At 36.0% G+C, this 19,654-nt stretch overlaps 1 protein-coding gene across 2 annotated transcripts in view; it reads left to right on the forward strand.

The window, feature by feature from the left end:
* Positions 1–484: 484 nt before the first annotated feature.
* Positions 485–19,654, forward strand: part of LOC105212158 (potassium voltage-gated channel subfamily KQT member 4) — a 51,954-nt gene continuing 32,784 nt past the window's right edge. The window contains exon 1 of one of the 2 annotated variants that reach the window (XM_011183983.3): positions 485–895. The gene's annotated coding sequence lies outside the window, so the exon portion shown is untranslated. The remainder of the gene's footprint in view (positions 896–19,654) is intronic. The other variant, XM_029040128.2, reaches the window with a different exon arrangement.

Raw genomic sequence — 19,654 nt, forward strand, 5'->3', positions numbered from 1 at the left:
GTTGTTGCTGTTGTTTTTGTTATTTCTGCTGTTGCTACGTTTCTACTACTATCCCATTGACGCTTTTAATGACGCTCTGCTTTGGCGCGCACTCCGTTCCGGCCTTCGTCACACACCCCCACTTCGTCGTGTACCTTCGTAAATGTTGCTGTTGCGTGATGCAGCGACGACGCCACCGCTGAGTGCTATTTGCCGTTCTATTCTCGCTACTCGACTCTCCTCCACTCTTCACGCTCCACTCTGTGTGTGAGTGCATGGCTTCGGCTGCGCAAATACACACATACACACACATACCCCCACTTGGAGGCAGGCATTATTTACTAGCTGTAGCACACAGTTCTTCTTAGTGGGTGGTTGAATGAGTGGTGGCGCGCCGCTCTTGTGCGCGTGTGTGTACAACAACGGAATTCCATACCACTGTAGTTGTTGTTTCATTTTCAATTTCGTTATCGTTTTAATTTTCGTTTTCGTTTGCGAAAATCTCACTCAACAGTAGTAAAACAACAACCGGTGTCGACTGATGATTTGCAAAGTTTAGCGGAGAAAAGCACAGCGGCGCTACGCTTCTTAATTTTTTTGTTGTGTTTACTCACTAATTAAAAAGCATAATATATGTATATATAGAATACTGCAACGCCAATATCTAGTTAAAAATAAATATAATTTGCAAAAATATAAATAAATCCAATAAAGAAACAAATATGAAAATTCATATGAAATAACAACAAAAATAGCAATAATAATAACAATTAAAAGAAGAAAAAAATCAAAACAAAATTTGGAAAGTGTTGTACCTCTATCTCTAGTGTAAAAAAACGGTATTAAAAACGGCACTAAATATTGAAGTACGTCGTTTTTGCGTGTATAAACAATTTTTAATTATTATTTCAAAAAGGTGCGAAACGAAATATCACCGTTACCGTTAATGATTTGAATTGATTTACATACTTATATGCGTGTCTATATATTTTGCATGAGTGCGTGTATGTGTGGCTGTGTGTATGGGAAAAATTAAATCATTATATGGTAGGCTCAAATTAGTGATTTGAACAGCAACAACAAAAATATCAACCACAACAATAACCAAAGCGCCAGGCAATATCCATTCAATTAAAATCCACTTAAATATAATAGAAATATTGCAATTTCTCCCAATTAAAATAAATGCTTTGGAAAATGTTTATTTCGTGATTGAGTAGCTGCTCGTTGGCTGCATGCACACACATATGTACATATGTATATATTTGTATATAAGCGCATTCTTCTTATTTATTTATTCCCATTGCATGTGTGCAAGTTAATGCCATTCAAGTGTGCCTTTGGAACGTGTTAATCAATTGTTGGCTAAATGCTGAAAGCAACAATGGCAAAAAATCATGTATATGTCACACATAAGTATATATTCACATACATACACATATAGTTACAATAGCTAATAATGTGTTGAAAATTCAGCAACCATAATAATACAAATTTATTAAACCACAAAAAGGCAGCGTCTATCGGCGGCACACACTCACTCAATCGCTTGGCGGTCATAACCCAACTCGATTGTTGGCGGCTAATCCCATTTTCTTTTGGGATTTCAGTAATTTCAACGTCAATATTATTACGTGAGATTTTACATTTAGCATTTCAGCCATTTAAACGCATGTCTCCCCTTTGCGTATGTCCATTTTGCCACACGGTGCAAAATTTCTTTGAAATTAAAAAAAATCAAGTTTTAAGTGATTCGCAAAGTGCAAGTGCATAGTAAAAAGTGTAAAATATGCAATTATTATTACAAAAGACATTGTGTGTGACAGTCATATAAGTACGGAGACAGTCATATATGTATTGTTAAATACTGAAAGTCTTGAGAAAATTGCAAAAACATGGCTGAAATTGTGTTGAAAGAAAATTCGCACTAATTGTGTATATTTTTGCTACAGTTGCAATATTTAAAAACACATACGTTGCTGCTAATACATACAGACACACCATAAATATACAAGCATAAGCAAATAAGTGCAAAAAAACACGCGCATATATACATATGTATATGTATAATATATGTGCTTGCAACTTCTGATTTGTGACTTGTGCACGGTCGTTAGTAAACGTATGTATAGAACGGCTAGTTTAATGAATTTTTAAAAAAGAATTTCATAAATTAAATTTATGGAAATGAAATAGAAAATTAATAATAAACATTTTATATAGAAATAAAATATTAAAAAATATATAACATATCTGCAAGCAGCTAAATAAAAAAAAAAAAAAAACAATTAAAAACTTCACTGCAGCTGTCTAAACATTAATAACAGTTCTTTATATCATTTCATGCTGTACATGAAAGAAAAGCGAATCTTGAGTGCGCTTGAAAGACAATGCAAACGTATGTACAAATATATAACCATTATAGAGAAATGTAGAAGACAACTAAAACAAGTATAATATAATATGCAAACAGTTGTGAATTATAATAACAATAACATATTTAATTCAATTAGGTTAAGTTAATGGATTTTGACATGTAAAACTGTCGAAAATCTATACTAATATTATAAAGCTGAAGAGTTTGTTTGTTTGTTTGTTTGAACGCGCTAATCTCCGAAACTACTGGTTCGAATTGAATCATTCTTTTTGTGTTGGATAGTCCATTTACCGAGGAAGGCTATAGGCTATATAGCATCACGCTGCGATCAATATGAAACAGTGGTAAATGTGTAAAAAAACGGGGAAATTATTTATCTTTGAGGGCTTCCGTTCCTTGCGCTGCGAAAGCGGTTCAAGATACACAAAAGTTATGTATACAATGATGGACTAATCATAATAGAAGATAAAATTCATGAGATTTGCGACAAATCCCTAACTGATTTTGGGCTTCCTGCATCAAAGAAATTATTCGCTTTTGGACCCGTTAGAAGTAGCATTGCGAAAACCATATGATATAAATGAATTAAATGAGTATATTATTTAAAATGAACCAAGAATAGTTAATGACCAGGTGACAGCGTATTATGGTATTCTGCAAAGTGTTCGTTTCAATGAAGGATGATTTTTTTTGGACGCTGGACGCTGGACGCCGGTGGGATCGGCACAATATTCATTACAATCTCATATTCGCAAAAGTAAGGTCTGAGGGACAGCTAGCCTTAGCAGTAGCGTAGAAGCTCTAGACAGAACTCTTAGAGATCTTAGAAGCTGTGATAAAATCATTGATGGGATTACTGTTATGTTTGCTGGGGACTTTACCCGTAATAGTAAGGGGAACTAGAGCAGACATTGTAAAGTCTTACCTTAAAAGTTCTCCACTATGGAAGTTTGTAAATATTTTAAAATTATCGACAAATATGCGAGCCCATTTGGGGGGAGGTAGTATAACTTTCCCTTCAAAATTACTTTTAGTAGACGGGAAAATACCTCATTTTCAAAATAAAATTGGAATTGACCTCGATTTAGGAGTAAGAGTAGGTAACATTGTGGATTTAATATTAAAAGTTTACCCTGACATCAGCGAAATAGAAAATAAAGATCACCAATGGATGTGTCAAAGGGCAATATTGGCGGCGAGAAACAGTAGCGTAGACGAAATTAATGACATAATTTTAAATAAACTTGAAGGAGATATAGTCACATACACATCTATTGATAATGTGATGGATCAAGAAGATGTGGTCCATCACCCACAGGAGTTTCTACATTCTTTGAACCCAAGTAGCCTTCCTCCACATTCCCTTAAGCTTAAAATAGGCGCCCCAATAATTTTACTTAGAAATCTGAAATCACCTAATTTATGCAACTGGACCCGACTTAAAGTCAAATTTCTTCGCAATAACGTGATCGTTGCAATAGTTTTGACTGGTCCAGCGGTTGGCAAACAGTACTTATACCTCGCACCCCGATGATCCCAAATGATATACCTTTTAATTTTAAAAGAATTCAATTTCCATTTTCAATAAGCTATCTTTTGCCGTTACAATTAATAAATGGCAGCGGCAAACATTTAAACACGTGGGGATCGATTTACGCAAAGATTGCTTTTGCTTTTTTTTTAAGATTGCCAATTACTATATGTCGCGTTGTCAAGATCAGGTTGCGGAGAAAATCAATATGTTCTTCTGCCACCAGAAAATAAAACAAAAAATATAATTTACGCAGAAGTTCTTTGATAACAGAAATTAATGCGGACGAAGATAAAGACGAAGCCCAAAATCACTATTCCACGCGGACGAAATCGCGGCCACAGCTAGTTTATTATAAAATCTTAAAAATAATTTCCAAAACAAAATGTGCATCAGGTGTATATACATATGTATGTACAAAGGCTACTAATTTTTGGATTCTTAAAAATTTCAAAATGCACATTCAATCATTTAATGAAAATCAATTTGCGCACATATTGACGATTATTTATGGCAAAAAAATAAATTATAATTAATCGTAGGAGGCATATCAAATTTATGGCGCTATAAAAGATAAAGCCACAAATTGGCTTAGAACAATTTCTAAACTATATTAGCAATACGCCTACATATGCAAGTATAATATTATATACGATATACTCGTATACTTACAGATACATTCAATCAATATTTTAATTTTAAATTATTTGTTTAGAAAATCATAAATAATAGTTTTAAGTATCAAAAATTACAAAGCAAAATTTAAGACTTGATTTTATTATCAATCACATGTATTTAGAATCACATAAAAGCTTTTACTGCAACGAATTTTTATATGAATCTGTTAACGCGACAACATTCCTGAATTTATTGAGGGATAAATATTCAATGTAAAGTGTATAATAACTCAATTAAAAAATTTAACAAATTTCGAAATATGTATATAAAATTTGTTTGCTATACATACATACATTTCTATATGAATGTATATAGAGAACGTATATAATTTCCAATCATAATGCCATGAACATGAAAATGTATACTCTTAGACCCTTTTATATCCTTAAGAGTATAGAAAGCTGGGAATTTCAATTCATCAAACTCATCTCATTACAAATTATGTATAGCTTTGATGACCGTTGGATATTAAAAAAAAAATATATTGGGCCTAATCATTGAATCCGCAGCGAAATCGATTTCGATACGATAAAGATTTTCGATCGAAAATGTTCATGCAATCATTGATTCCGTCGATAAACTGCTTTACCACAAAGTTAGAACGTAAACTGTTTTATCGATCTTTAGCGACAAATGCAACAAATTTGATAAAGTGTCTATGCTTAAAATAAATATTTTTGCTTTGTACAAAAAACATTAAATCTGACCTTTAACTATTATGAAATTTCTTCCAAAAAATATTTAATTCGCCGGAGGCTCTTTCAAAAATTCCATCGCTATTTCGAGGGGGCAACTTTATATCGCTTTCAAACATCTTGAATTTATTTTTTTTAGTCTGTTTTTGTCTCTTAGCTCTAAAATATCCGTTTAAAACATAATTTAGACCGTCATCAGTAATTATTTACATAAAAACTTCCAAATTTTTTATTTATTTTACATTTCCACAACTCATTCACCAACGGATAGATTCCGACCAAAATTTTCGATTTTGCGGATTCAATGATTTCGTAATTAGCGACATCTATTAGCAGCGGAATGTATTTTCTCGAGTCGGTAAGTGAGTTCTATGTGATCGTAAATTTTATTTTCGATACGAAATTTTACGGTTTCAATGATTTTTTCGATCGAATCGAACCATTTTTCGATCGAAACGGATTCAATGATTAGGCCCATTATTTCATCTATAACTGAAGTCAGTAGAAGAATATATAAAAACTTGTATTATATACATATATACGAGGTTTGTTAATGGTAAAAATGTAAATGTAAATGGAAATTTCATTTTTTTTCTTATTATTCGTTATTCGTTTCGTTTACATTGATATTGTCGCTTTTAAACGAGTCTCCATTCGGTATTATGCACTTATGACAGCACTTCTTCGTCGAAACTCTTCTCAAATTCGATTTTTGGAATAGCTTTTAGCACTTTCAGCGATTTCTGATATGCTTGTACAACGACGACCCTTTAAGTTGCCCATTATATCAGTAAATAGGAAAAAGTCACACGGACTCATGTGCATGTAGCTGGGGCATCGTTACAATATTGTTTTTGGCCAAGAATTCATGAACAAGCATTGAAAAGTGAGCTTTTCACAAACGAAAATCACCAAGTTCATAAAACACGTCTAACATTAGCGGCTGCTACAGACAAAGTAGGCAATGAATTCAGTTAAAAATTTTATCGTACTTCGGGGCATGTCTATCAACCTAATAAAAAACAAAAAAAAAATATAATTGGTCTCTCCGAACCTGCTCTTAGTTTTTCAAATGCTCTTAATTTTTCAAATGCACCATGTATGTATATTATGCTTTTCTAATCCTTACTCTTCCTTTGTTGAATGCAAACTCATACAGCATCGGCAATTTCCTTTGTATTTATGTTGGTGGGATATTTATCATTCACATTTTTATTATGTCTTTCTTTATTTATAGACTTTTTATTATCTTTTTAAATCTCATAAATAACTAAATACTTCGCTTCATAAATAGTTATTTATATTGCCTCATTTTAGTGGAAAATCCATGCAACGTCCTTGAAATTTATGAATCACCAGCAGAAAAACCATTTCTGAGTAATTTTTGCCCAACATAGCATTTACTCAGTCGTAGTAAATCAATTCCTTAATTTAAAATTATATTTAAAATTATATTTGGAAATTTGAAATATGGCAAATTAAGGTTATAATGTGGTAATCTGTTCATATTATTTAATAAAAAAATATTTATAAATTAATTAATATTTAAATTTAATAAAATTTTTAAATATATTTAAATAAATACAGTGAAACTTCCTTAACTCGAACTTCTATAAGTCGAAGTTCTCCATAACTCGAACTTTTAAATTGGCAATAGAAGTCAAATTTCATACAAATTTCCTTCCATAAATCGAACTTTTCGACCAAAAATTTAAAATTTTACTATCAAGGAACAATTTTAACAATTCTATATTCGTATGGAGGCGAACAATAAAATGATATTGCACTTATAGATTTCATAAATCGTGTAACAAAGGCATGAGATACAGACGTCAAGAGCCAAACAGAAGCAAACTGCAACAAACAAAATTATAAAAAAACAATGATTTAATGTATTTAAATAAAACTTTTCGTGAAGTAAACAATTAAAACTGTGGGTAAATCTATATTTTACAGCTTTTTGAAATATTTATGTTTTAATGAAAATTTCTATAACTCAAAGTTTTTTTTGTGAATAATGGTGATTGGAGTTAGAGAAGTTCCACTGTATATTAAAATACAAAAATTCTTCCGAAAGACTTTTCAGACTCATTCTCCAACTTCACTCGTCAGTTGAACAGACATAATAACTTGTTTTCACTTGGTGAAGCCTTATATCTAAATTCAGATATACATATGTAATAAAGTTTGTAAATATTTTTGCAAATTTCTTGTCAGAAATTCGTCTTAAAATTTTGTCTTCTAATAGGAACTTAAAGTATTTCTCAGAATTGACATTTCTCACTTGTAAATTTTGGCATATTTCTGCACAACTACTAGATCGCTAGTGGTATCATTCCAGCGTAAAGAATATTTGAAGGCGGTTGTGGCACTTGTAATCCTTGTTGGCATTTTTAAAGGAAACTCTAAATTAAATACTTGTCAGAATAAATTCTCACAAAAGGATTTGCGCCTTCAACCTCGTGTAAAGCGGAAACGCAAATTGCTGTACAAGTGTTGCGAGTGTTGTGGAAAGTGAAACAGGAAGAGAAAGGCCAAAAGGCGATGCACAAATACACAGCAGACATATGCTTGAATTTGAAACTTGAAAAAAATAGAATAGCTTAAACACACACACAGTCATACAAAGCGCTCACTTGCCAAAGTCAGTGAGCGAATAAAAGTGTGTGTTTGTTCTCCTTTCTTACCGTAACTTTTTCATGTTTTCAAGGTGGGTGTCGATTTCCCGAGATTCTTATCGTTGACATTACACTGTTTGTCGTCGAACCAGCCCCTTTAGGACATATGCGCTTAGAACACAACGCAAAATACAACACAACAGAGAGAAAGAGTAAATATAAATAAAGAGCAACAATAACAACAACACGAGATTGTACATACTTAAGTAAGAAGGAAAACACAAACTGAGAATTATATTGACAACTAATGTGTTGGGCGTGAGAGTGTCGGTGTGCGTTGAAGACGGTGTTTATGTGTTTGTTTGTTCGCGTCAAAGGGTATTAAAGTAATTTGTAGTGATAGGCGCGCTGTAGGTGTGAGGCGCTGCGGTTGGTCTTGGTCTATGACAAAAACTTTGCCCATCTTTTGCAGACGCGACGCACTAACACACACACGCACATGCTCTCACCTACACACACACGTACACTGCGGGCGGCCTACGAAGGCGGGTACGTGTTGGGTTTATAATTTTACTTTCTACACCCTGTGTGCATTCAGCCACAAAAGTAGTCTCAGACACGCAGCTCGGTTGCGGTTCTATTGCTTTTACTTTAGCTTTAGTTTCCACTTAAGTTCCTATTCTTCATATTATTTTCTTTTCTTTGGTTTTGCTTGTGCATTCACAGCGCTGTCTGCGGCGTTGCTCTGCGCGCACTCGCCACTCGCTTTGTGGGCATGTTTCAACAAAAGCACCTCAAAAGGAGCCGCAAATCGCATTTGTCAAGGAAATTAAGCTGTCAATTAACATGAGCACATAAATTAGCACAAACGCCACAACCAGCTGAGGAATGGCAGTAAATACTATGCGCACACATACAAATTACATATATGTATACAGTAATAGTTATGTTACCAAGTGTGAGACTAGTATGTGTCTAGTGCACCTTCATAAAATAGGCTGATAGACAGGAGTATTAAGGCACGTGTGCTAGTTTCACTATGCGACTAACTGTACATTTATATTAATATACACACATAATTAGTATGTCTCCATTCCAGATATATGTATATAAAATATATACGCAAATACTTCGGCGCCTTTAAATCTGCAGATTGCCATAGCATCCAGTTAACGGATGGTGTATAAACATTTTAGAAATGAAATGTCCAACAGTCAGCTATAAACATGAAGAAATTTATAGCACCGAATGCTAAAAAAAGAAAGAAAGAAAGAATTGCGAAATTTCCATAGCAACTTATATTTAACTACTTTCGAGTGAGCACAATTGTCATAACTACACACATACACTCACACACTCACACACACGTGTTATTTATTTCATATGTATTATGTCTGTACACCTTCTTTTTTTGGCATATTTGCATATACGCACACCTTTATATACATACATACATACATATTTATGTTTCTAGGAATGTACTTGCTCAAATTACTTTTCAGCGCCAAAATAAAAATATACCGAAAAAAACACAATCGTAAAAATTGTGATTCCATCAACATCATAATCCTCGCCATCAACGTCAACATACTAACGATTGTTGATATGCGAACGCACAGCCCATAACCCAGTTAACGAAAAGGCATAAGGCTTCTCGTAATAAAATATAATGATAAATGTTATAGAAAGGGTGTTAAAGTACCGCTATTGCCATTGGGAACGAATGAATATTCATAAAAGTCAGACAATTCACAAATTTCTGGAGCATAGGTTATATTGGATTTATATAATGTTTTAAGTTTAAAGAAATTCTTTCTAGGTTTTCATGATTTGGTTTCAATCCATGGAATTTTAAATTTATTTTATTTAAAAATACTTCTAATCCAATTAGTTATGGACCAAAAGAAATCCAGATTCTACAGTACGAGGTGTGTTCAAAAAGTAACGGGAATTTTTCTTTAAAAAGAAAAAATTTCATTCGTCTAAATTCGCCTTCAAATTGGTCGCCATTCGATATTCTACACTTAAATCAGAGCTTCTACCAATCGTCGAAACATTTCTTTAACTTGATTTTTGGGATAGCCTTTGACTCTTTCAACGATTTCTCGTATGCTTGTAAGTATAGGCTTTAGTTTCTGAGGCAATGCTATATTATAAGCAGTTAGATCAAGACCTTCGCGAGGAACTCGTCACAATATTACCAGCCTACAGAAAATTGGTAATAATTTACTTAAAGTAAAAAGAGCGATTATACCAGATTATCTGTAGTATCTAAAACTAAAATTAGTTTAATTTACCTTTATGAGAGCTTTCAAAGTAGTGTGACTTTCAAAAAATCTATAGACTTTTAGATTTGAGATCAATGATTGAGCACCATACTCTTGAGGAAGTTTCTTTATAGAATAATATAGTACGTATACTGCAAAATAAGAATCAATAATGCGAATAATAAATTTGTGTCAACATTAACCCAAAAAAATATTTGTAGAGATCTGTTTGCATCCCAAACTTATTCTCAACTGAAAACGTCACTTTTTGAGCCGAATTCTCGAAATTTGTGAGAAATTTTGCTTTTCTTTTCTAATTCTAAGAAAAGTGCGGCTGAGGCTCATCGACATTTGTAACCGTGTAAAAAACGGCGGAAGCAAAGTTGTAGACCTAATACAGCAACGAAAGCACATTTCGATGAAAAGTGTCGGTATTTAAGCTGAGCACTGAATACTATATCACAGCCATTTTACTTCATTCATCGAAACAGCATTTACGAAAGGTGCCACTACACTACACAAACTCTTTATAAGGTTTAGAATAGAGCTTTTTCAAAAGAGCTTAATAATATCTTGCACAGCTTTCTCATAAATTCATTCCTCCATCAAATTTTGTTTTGAACATTTAAGCTGATTTCACTAAACACCCAGAAAATGCATTCAGTCGACTATAAATCAATTAAAACATATGTGTTTACGTAAAACATTTTGAGGTTAATTAAGCAAGCTTTTCATTCAATAATCGGCGCTAAATTCGGCACATGTAATGATGTAATATATTTTAGGAAATTCCACTAATTATCAGCAGCAAAATAGTATTTATTTAACAAAAATGAATAAAAAGCCTTTCATCTTTGCACAACGGTGAAAACTACACTAGCTTTCACCCATTCGCGACTGATTTCATGAAATTTCGTTCATTTGGTGAAAACACAAACACACCTTCGTACATGATTTACACCGTTACATGCTCATATTTACAAAGCATACAATGGGAAACACACGCAACAACAGCTATGAAAAAAAAGAAAAAACAAACAAAATTTGTGATTCGCGAAATATATAAAAGTATTGACATATGTACGTATGTATGTATGTTTGTTTGTATGCACACATCAATGACTATTTGTTTTCCTGTCAGCCAAACTGTCTATTTGTGTCGATTGTCTGTCCATTCGCAAGTCCTGTTATTGTTCAGTCCCGGTGGGTGTCATATTCCCAGTGGTGAAATAAATCTAATATTTATTAATAATATTTCGTAAGTCATGTATGGTATATAGGTACATACATACATACGTTACATAACTCGTTTATTGTTGATACAAATGGACGTTTGAAGCACATATGCCAGCTTTGAGCTCTCGAGCAACCAATTGTTACGGCAGTAAATCGTCGCTTAGCAAGAGAAATTAATTTGTGCTCGTTTGAGAAATAATTTCTTATTAAATTCACTTAGCTACTTACATAACTTCCAATTAATATTAGTTCAAATACTCACTCCACTTACGTTTGGTATTGTATTTATTTGATTTCCCATTTGGAAAACTACCTTTGTAGAGCATGATTCGGCATTAGTTTGCATATTTTATAATTATGTTGACCTTTGGTGCTAAAGTCAAGTCACTATTTTGAACTTCCCAATTAGTATGGAATTATCTACTTGCCGAGGATTAGTGCTGACCACTTAGAAGAAGATTAATTATTTGTAATGTCATCATTCCAGCTGTTCTCTAATGGTTGTTGTTCAAAAATAAAAGCGGGTTTGTTGTTTAGATACTGTAAATCCAAATGGAACTGAGCATATGGCAGTAATATTAGAAAATAACTCAAGTTAAAGTTCAGCTGGCTCAAATCCAACGCTTCTCCGCTTAAGTTTCAGTTCTCATTTGTCGTGTTTAGTAGAGGCCATGACTAGTTTTAATCCATCATCGAATGGTCAATGGGTTGTATTAGAGCTTTTTCTAGACTGAAATAAGCATTGACTCTAAGATTATTAATAAGTATAGGAAATGTTACTTTTGTCTGAGTAGGCAATTGAAAAGTAAAGTCCTCTCTCGACGAACCAAAATCAAACTCCTCATGTCGCTTATTGTTCCCATCCTGCTTTATGGTTCAGAAGCTTGGACGATGTCAACATCAGATGAGACGACACTAGAAGTTTTCGAGAGGAAAATTTTGCGCAAGATTTATGATCTTCAGAACATTGGCAACGGCGAATACCGCAGACGATGGACGATGAGCTGTACGAGTTATACGACGACATTGACATAGTTCAGCGAATAAAAAGACAGCGGCTACGCTGGCTTGGTCATGTTGTCCGAATGGACGCAAACACTCCAGCTCTGAAAGTGTTCGATGCAGTACCCGCCGGAGGAAGCCGAGGAAGGGGAAGGCCTCCACTACGTTGGAGGGACCACTTTGAGCGGCACTTTGAGGGTAATTTCACAATGCAACTCTCGAGGCGAATTTGTCATCAGCAAAATCATGTGCCATAGTCAGGAACATGTAGGAATCACTTGGTACCAGGATAGAAATATAAGGTGTATGCATAAGAACATACTAACCAAGCTCCCGAAAGTTCTGGCGGTACACTACCGATGTCTGTGACCTAGCGTTGTTTTAATGGAACACAGTTTCTCTCCTATTGGCCAAAGCTGTCCTCCTCTGGGCGATTGCTCATTTCAGATGGTGTAATTGTAGACAGTACAGTTCAGAATTAAGAGTTTGGCACTCTTCTAAGGCCACTTCATCACCATCAAGTTCAAGTTGGTCAGCTCATAGTAGAAAATGATGCCAATCCCACCAAACACTTCGCAAAACCGTTCTGACAGTCAATCCTGGTTCTTGGTCACCTTTTGCCTCGGCTCACCGCCACTCAACCTTGACCTTTTCACTTGACGTTGTCGTAAGTGGCCTACTTTTCATCATCACTAATCACACGCTTCAAAAAGTGATCGATATTATTGCGACTCAACAGCGATCTCCAGATCGGAAATTCAGTATATGAGATGTTTTTGCGTTCACTCTCTTTTTCTATCTTTCTCTCTCTCTCTCTCTCTCTCTCTCTCTCGTGTAGCACTCCTCTTTTGATTCCTAACGGGTTTTTCGTAAATGTTTTGAGGATTATTTTTCGAACTTGCTTCTTGCTTGTTGTGCTTATTCAGCAGACATACGAACTTAAAGATGAGCACTACAAACTCTACAATAAAAAATTGCAATTCAACAGAAAAGAGTATTTCTTCCAACTTGTGTATTTTTCCACAGCTTTTCTGTGGAATTTAAGTGCGTAAGTTGTAAATAATTGTAGTGTAAGCAGAAGCGCCACTGCAGCGTTAACCCCCCATCCCTCAACACACTAACTAAAGTTGGTGCACACTTGGAGCTGGAGTGGCTCACGCTTTCACATAGTGTAACTTTTTAAAGTGGCGCATTTTTAAAGTGCCCAACTTATCGAGCTGCTATCAGTATTTTAGCATTGAAATTTAATCTCGCACTTGACGCGCATACACAGAAGTTATTTCGTTATTGCAGTTTGCAACGCCGAGATATTGGCATATTGGCACTACACTGCCACTATTTATATTGACTCGTAAATTTAAGCCTTAACTATCAATATAAGCATGCTTGAAACGCAGCCAACTTTACAACGCCACTATTGGTATTGTGTTTGCTTCAACAGTGCCCGCTGGTACCCTCAAGCAACTACGTTTCAATATTTTTCGCTGGGTGTTGGCTTGGACTTATGCTCATATGCAAATCACTTTGCTAATGTGCCAAGTATACGCCATGGTGTACCCGCCTTGTCGCCTCACTCACAGCTGGCACGCGTTGCTTTGCTTTGGACTGAGACAAGTATGCGAATTTTTAATGGATTGCACAGTGTGTTCTATTTGCTTGCTGCTGGTTGCTTGTTGCTCTTCGCTGTATTTACCTTTTGCTATTTGTATGCCAAATACAATCAATACCCATTACCGAGCCGGGCGACAGTCATTAGATGAGCGTGTGCGCCACTTGTATCTAACGCTTGTACAAGCATAAAGTGCAAAAATGCAAAATAGTTTGCAATAAGTGCTTGCTGGCCCCAACTACATGTTTGTGTGTGGGTGTTCTTATGCCTTCCTCTCATGCCCGCATACGCAGCGTCAACAAGTTGTGCGCTTTAAATATGCACCCTTTGTAATAGTTACGCGCTTCATCTATTGTCGATTTGTCTTTCGCATTTCACATTTCACATGTCGCCCTTTACCAACGCACACATTCGTTAGTCGGGTCACAGTGCGAGTGCGAGTGCGCTTGTAAAGTGCTTTCTGTTAAATTTAAAAACACCTCCTCCACCCCCGGCGCCCCCGCCACTTGTCGCTGCCTTATAGCAACAGCTGCCATGTCCGCGCACTGCGTCACCACACTTTCGCTGCTGTGGCGCTCTAATTGCTTGTAATATTCGCAAGTGCAGCGCACGCGGAAAGCTCTATTTGTAGCGAAGAAATAGATACAGTTTGAAAGCGCTCGCAGCAAAAAAAGGATAACAACTCCTTGAGAATGCGCGTCACAGTGGTAGAGGCACATGCATAACGGTATAATAACATTCGCTACAACTGCGAGTGAAGTGTCCCCCTCCCCGTCGAGCTCCTGTGAACATGTCGGTGGCAAATATGGCTGACTGAAGGACTAAACGCGCGCCAAAATGTCAAACATGACTTGACTGCCAGTACTCGTCTTGCGAGCGCACTACCCGAGAAGCGAAGAGCGCTGTAAGTCTATGGCTACCTATATATGAATTGTAGACTCGCTTGTGCTATTAATATGTGTACGTGTTATAGCAGCGGTGGCGGCGTCGTACGCCTGCCAGGAGCACGGTGCACATATGGCGCAGCACTTCATGGCGCACACTTTGCGCTAGCAATAGTATAGTTCCACTTTGTTGTATTTGAGTGGCCTCAAGTGGCTTTGTGTGACTGTGTGTGTCTGAAAGCCTGAGCGTGTGTGTGCCTTTGTGGGGTTCTAGGAGTCTATTTAATGGGGCTTCATTAATTAATAACACAAGTGAGCTCCCAAGAAGTCTTGCGGTGTTCTTTATACGACCGCCGTCTCTAACGATGGCGCTGTCACACGGATTGGTGCCACAATTGTCATAGTGAGCGCGCGCGCGAAAATATGAAAGTCTTTACAGCAGGAATTTTGCAAATTGCTCTTGCCTTCTTGTTGAAGTCTGAGAGAAGTAATGTTGTGTAGTATAGGGTTTAGAGTAACTTAACTTATGAATCTTTGGGCATATAAATGTAAGATTTTAAGGCTAGTTGGCCATACACGGATCATAGATAAAAGCTTGTATTTTGTTGCTTGTTCGTGAATTCTTGACCAAAAACAATACTAAAGCGATGCCCCAGCCTGCATGTTCGACAGACATTGGCACCGTGTAACTTTTTCCAAAAATAAAGAGAACCTTAAAGAGCCGACGTTTTACAAGCATAGAGAAACCACTCAAAGAGACAAAGGATATCCCAAAAATCGAGTTTGAGACGTGTTTCGACGAATGAAGATTTGAAGGCTACAATAGTAATAAAGACGACTTAATACATTTTTTTAAATACGAAAATTCCCGTTAATTTTTGAACACAGTTCGTAAGTGGTAAATTCACCAAGAATTTTGTTCACCAACTAGTGATTTTGACACGGTAGTCTTCCAATGAAGAATCTAATTTTTTCAAGTATAAAAGATCTTCCATAATCGACTATTTTTAGAATGTATATTGAACAAAGTTTCAGTTGAGCTATAGTCAAGCGACCGTTATTTCGAGTTGTATAGCCACTAACTTGAAATATATAGCTGTGGTAATATAATATATGATAAGTACTTAAGTCTACTTAAGTTAAGTGGAGCATTTAAGTTGTTTCCACCAACATATTCGAACCTCATCGTTTACTGTCAAACACCACTTTTAAGAGTGAGCTTTAAGAATGTTAAAGTAAAAATAAAATAACCCAGATTTTTTTTCTACCAATCAAAGCATCATAGCTAAAGTCGACAGAAAACACTTTGACATATCACCACATCATAGATATTCCGTCTGCAGCGTATTCACGGCTTCATCCTATATCCTTACAAAAAATAAACTCACTTGATTTGTAGCGATGTGGGTAAGCCCACAAATGCGTAAATTTGTGACTAATGTCTGCAAAGGTGTGCAACAGCGCCGCCAGCCAGCCAGCCAGCGTGTCGCACAATATTAAAAGAAATGTGGTTGAATAATCACGCACACATACGCTCAGGTTCACATACACACACGCATACATATACACGTACTGGCTTACATGACGGTCTTTATGGCAGTTCATATGTCACGTGTGCATATGTCTACTCGTCATAATTAACCATTATTTCTTGCAAAGTGCACAGCGGCGACGTCAAAGTGCCACAAGAATAAGGACAGCAAAAGGACACACAGCCAAACACACACACACACACACACGTATTCATATAAAATTGTGCCTATGCTGATGACTGAGAGAGGGAGAGTGTCCTATATGAACTGTGTGTCAAACTGCTGTAAAAGGTATTTCAGTCGAGTGTGAGTGTGTGGTACGAGGTGTGAGGTGGGTATATGCGGTTTCATTAAAATCAAAATTCACTTGACAGCATCAGTCGGTGTAAATTGTGACACCACAATTTTAGCAATTAATGCGAGCTCTAAATGTGAAAGCTTGAAAAACCAAGGGCATTGTTATTTTAGTGTATGTGGGTGAGGGAAGAAACATTTGAAATTTGTTTAATGCTAAGAAAGGCACACTGAGTTTTTTACTCATTGACTTGTTTCAAATGATTGAAAGGTCGAAAAATCTGAAAATATCCAAGATATCAGTAGTTTAAGTAAACTTTATAGGAAGGTAATATAATGAAGGAGATGGCTGAGGTTTTCTTAAGATATATATACAGGATGAATTTCAATAGTCTTTTGTAACAATTTTTAGAGGTAGAGGTTCGAAAAACCTTTTAAACTTTCATTAACATCCGAAGAGGTATCTGAGGTATCTGAGATGTGTTCAAAAATAACGGCATTTTTTTTTTGTCCCAAAAGTCCACTTGTTAATTTCTTTTATTGAGTTCATATACATACTGTAACGATGATCCGAGCGATGATCATCCATATTCGCAAAACACATGACTCCATATGAACTTTTCCTCTTTCAAAAAATTAGAGAATTTTAAAGGGTCGTCGTCTTATAAGCATGCGAGAAATCGCTTAAAGATCTATAGGTTATACTAAAAATCGAATGTGAGAAGTGTTTCGACGATTAGAAGAAGCGCTGCCATAAGTGAATAATATCGACTGGGAACTATTTTGGTGGCGTCAGTATTAATGTAGACGATAGGATAAAAATTCTTAAAAAAACGAAAATTCAGATTATTTTTTAGAAACACACAAGATTTTTAGAGGTTCGGGCTCAAAAAGCTTCTTTTGGAGTTCAAAGCTATTCTATTATACTTGTCGTAATACTGGATCGACTGGCGAGAGAGGCGATAATCAGGACATTTTGAACTAGTCTCGCAGAGTTATTATGGCTCAGCTGCCTTATAACATCAATATATAGTATAACTGATCTAAAGGCTATTAAAGTGAATCTATCGTGGAAGCATTGTAAGCTTTTGGTATTCATTTCGCTCAAAGTGGAAACAGATCTTAGAAAAAAGTCAACTGAATTATTTTAAATTGAATGCACCGATGATTGAATAGATTAAATCCCTAAACTTAGAGCTATACTATTATTCTATTTAGAAAATTTATATTTTTTCACTGGATATAAAAATGTTTCTCCATGACCCTGCCAGTCTAAAACCAAAGAAATAAAAAATCAACTTTTTCTATTCAAAGTAATTAATTTTAAACACTTGACAACATGCCTCATACTTCGACTAAACTTTTGAAAGAAAATGTATAAGTAACATACATAAGTTCCACTCAACGAGTCTCCACTGTAGACACAAATTTAATGATGTTTGCACTTGTGCGTAAACGTACGGAGTACGTATGTACACACGTATGTATGTATGTGATATAAACAAACCAAACTCACAGCAATAATCAAAAGAGCGGTCGAGTACCACCACAAGGCATGCTGTCAAGTCATCCATACACGTTTTTATGTCATTTACATACACAAGTTTGTACTTATGCAGCACTGTACATACGAACACACACACGAGTGTAGCTGTGTAATGTTGAGGGACTCGTTGGTTGAGTGATTGTGCCGACATTTGAGTGATTGAGTAAAAGTTGGGAATGGTTGCGTTAACTGCGGCTACTGCCACTTCCTTCAACTGCCACTATGTTTGTGTGTATGTGTATGTGTGTGTTAGTGTTTACACGATCGCCTTGTTGTGTTTGTATAGCGGTTGATTACATGTGTATGTGGTTGTGTGTGTGTGCCGCGGTGTATTACCCTTCAACATGTTGCAATGCAATAAATTGCTGAAAATTTTGTTTACAAATGGCCAAAAACCAGCAGCCAGCAGCCAGCAAGCAAGTTACCAAAAGCAAAACAACAAAAGCTACGAAAATAAAAAATAAAAAAGAATGTAGCAAACAAAACTCAAGTAGCTTTCCGGGCAATAATTCAGCAGTTTTTTATTTATTTATTTTCGTTCAGCAGATTTTATATTTTCGGCAGCTGTCGATAAGCGCAACGTGCAACATTTTTCAAAAATATGTTTAGCGGCACGAGTTTACGCGCACGTTTTTCATATTTACCAACGCAACTTTGCACCTAGAAGCACAAACACACATACACGCATACTTATTTGCGTACTTGCCCCACACAGCAACGCCTACTTAATAGACTACAAACCACACTCACGCCCGTGAGCTTCCGCTTGCATGTGTGCTGTAGCACTATATATACATATCTATGTATGTACATATGTACCCTCTGCAGTACGTCTTTGAGTCCATAATTTGGCATTATATGGAAAAAGTTTACGTGCACATTGCAATTTAATGGACGCCTACACTCGCCCAACTCAAATTGACCCCTTTGTTGGTGCCCAGCCGCAAACAGCAAGCAGCGTCGTCGACAGCAGCAGCAGCTCTCATCGTTTTCGTGCGCTCGTCCATTCGGCCGTAAGCAAATCCTGTTTGGGCCAAACTTTTCCTCAACTAATAGCCATAAAATATTCGTGCACGCTTCACGGACCAATGGCTTAGTGACTGTATGACTCAGTTACGATGGCGGGATTCCGTTTTTGCGCCACTGTGTGTGTGTGCGTGTGAGAGAGTGTACGAGTGTAAGAGCTTCTAACAAGTAAAATAGGTTGTAAAGGCAATAAAATTATGTTGGTATTAGTGGGTGAGCCGCAAGGGTTTAGTAAATTTGCCACACCAAATGGTCATTCAGCGCATGAACGCACAAGCCGCAAACATATACTCGTATGCACGTATGCGAGTATGGCGAATGTGTGCATATGTGGTTGGGAAGAGGACGCACATTTGTATCTGCGTACTCATTTGAAGTAC

Source organism: Zeugodacus cucurbitae, chromosome 6, assembly GCF_028554725.1.
Source record: "Zeugodacus cucurbitae isolate PBARC_wt_2022May chromosome 6, idZeuCucr1.2, whole genome shotgun sequence".
In the NCBI taxonomy this organism is placed as follows: domain Eukaryota; kingdom Metazoa; phylum Arthropoda; class Insecta; order Diptera; family Tephritidae; genus Zeugodacus; species Zeugodacus cucurbitae.